The sequence below is a fragment of the Bos javanicus genome, unplaced genomic scaffold, assembly GCF_032452875.1.
Source record: "Bos javanicus breed banteng unplaced genomic scaffold, ARS-OSU_banteng_1.0 tig00000403_1, whole genome shotgun sequence".
Lineage (NCBI taxonomy): Eukaryota > Metazoa > Chordata > Mammalia > Artiodactyla > Bovidae > Bos > Bos javanicus.
Genome location: NW_026893843.1, coordinates 102,383 through 104,474, shown reverse-complemented (window position 1 = coordinate 104,474; position 2,092 = coordinate 102,383). Strand labels below are relative to the sequence as shown.

Sequence of the window (2,092 nt, the reverse complement as noted above, 5' to 3'; positions counted from 1 at the left end):
AGTCCTAGAATCTAAATTTTGGAATGTTTGGTTCCCAAGCAAGTGCTCATAATCACTCTGCTATAACGCTTCTCTATAAAGTAAAGGAAACGATTTCTGAAATTGGCATCATTGTTCCTAAAACTGACCTCTTTTCCATCATAACATTCTCTGAAGTTGGATTATGTTTTGGAATATATATGACATATTTTAAAAGCTGACAACTATATATTTTTTTTAATTTAGGAAATCAGTTTCACTTAAAAATGTGTATAGTTAGACTATAGTTTAACATGGTTCTGGTTTCCAATTACAATATAGATTTCCAAAGGCATATTCTTAAAAATACCCAAGATTATATTTAGTTAGGCATGATGGCTCAGCAAAATAAATAAACAAACAAACAATTATATTTGTCTCTGAAGAGACAGCAAGGAAATTAACTACAGGAATGAAAAGAAAAATGACTTTGAAGTTATAACATCACTGTTATTTTAATTATTTGGGGTCTTTTCTCTTCTTCATGACCCTATTGAGTGCATTTTTTACTTCTTTGTTTCTAAGACTGTATATAAGGGGGTTCAGCATGGGGATGATAATAGTATAAAAAACAGAAGCCACTTGATCCTTTCCCAAGGAGTAGGACTTACTTGGTTTTAAGTAAGTGAAAATCATAGTGCCATAGAAGATGGTGACCACCAGGAGATGGGAGGCACAGGTAGAGAAGGCTTTTTGTTTCCCTGAAGTGGAAGTAATTTTCAGGATAGTAGACAGGATGGACACATACTACACAGATATTGTGATAAGAGACACCACTAAGGTGGAACCAGTAGAAATGAATATGATGATTTCAATGTCATATGTGTCAGTGCAGGACAGTGCTAAAATTGCTGGTCCATCACAGAAAAAGTGATAAATTATCTTTGAGTTGCAGAAATGCAATCCACTCAAGCACAGAACATTGACAGAGGTGTCCATAGAGCCAATCAAATAGGATCCAAAGATGAGAGAGCAGCATTGCCTGGTGGACATAACTACCTGGTAATGCAGAGGGTTGCATTACCCTCCAGATGGCTCCATAGTGATCATAGGCCACGGAGGAGAGAAGGAAACATTCAGTGGCGCCCAAGAAGACAAAGAAATACATCTGAGTGAAGCAGTTCACGTATGAAATATTCTTCTTGGAATTTATTAAATTGTTTGAGGTTTTAGGGGTGATGACACTTGAGTAACTGAGGTCAAGAAATGACAAGTGACTGAGGAAAGAATACATGGGTGTGTGAAGCTGGGAATCCAGGGAGATTATCAGGATCATCCCCACCTTCCCCAGCACAGTGATCATGTATATTAGGAGAAAGAGGGTGAAGAGGACCAGCCGGATCTCTTCAGAGTCTGTCAGTCCCATGAGGATGACGTCAGACACCTGTGTGATATTCCTTCTGCCCATAGTGTTCAAGTGCTCCAAACTGTTGAGATCAAAGTTGATACTTGACATGAATTACTTCAAAAAGCTTGGGTTTTTATAAACAACATGATATATTTATACTTGATGGTATAGTTTGATGTTTCTAGAAATTGAGAAGAGGGCTATAGAGAATATGAAAAGAAAACTCTTAATTTGACTACCAAATATAAAATAAGGATAACTATATACTGGAATATAATGTAGCAAAACCTAGTACAGTTGAATAATTAGAATGACTGATACTGTTTTAAGGCTTGTCATTATTAATGCATTTAATTACCATGAGATTATTATACCGTAGTTAGTACCATTTGTGGAGAAGGCAATGGCACCCCACTCCAGTACTCTTGCCTGGAAAATCCCATGGATGGAGGAGCCTGGGAGGCTGCAGTCCATGGGCTCTCTAAGAGTCGGACATGACTGAGTGACTTCACTTTCACTTTTCACTTTCATGCATTGGAGAAGGAAATGGCAACCCACTCCAGTGTTCTTGCCTGGAGAATCCCAGGGATGGCAGAGCCTGGTGGGCTGCTGTCTATGGGGTTACACAGAGTTGGACACGACTGAAGTGACTTAGCAGCAGCAGCAGTAGCAGTACCATTTGACACATTCTTCATATGAGAAAAAAAACACTGTGAATTTAGTTAA

At 38.2% G+C, this 2,092-nt stretch overlaps 1 pseudogene; it reads right to left on the bottom strand.

Moving 5' to 3' along the window:
- Nucleotides 1–450: 450 nt before the first annotated feature.
- LOC133244010 (olfactory receptor 8H1-like) lies at nucleotides 451–1,585 on the bottom strand (annotated as a pseudogene).
- Nucleotides 1,586–2,092: the final 507 nt, after the last annotated feature.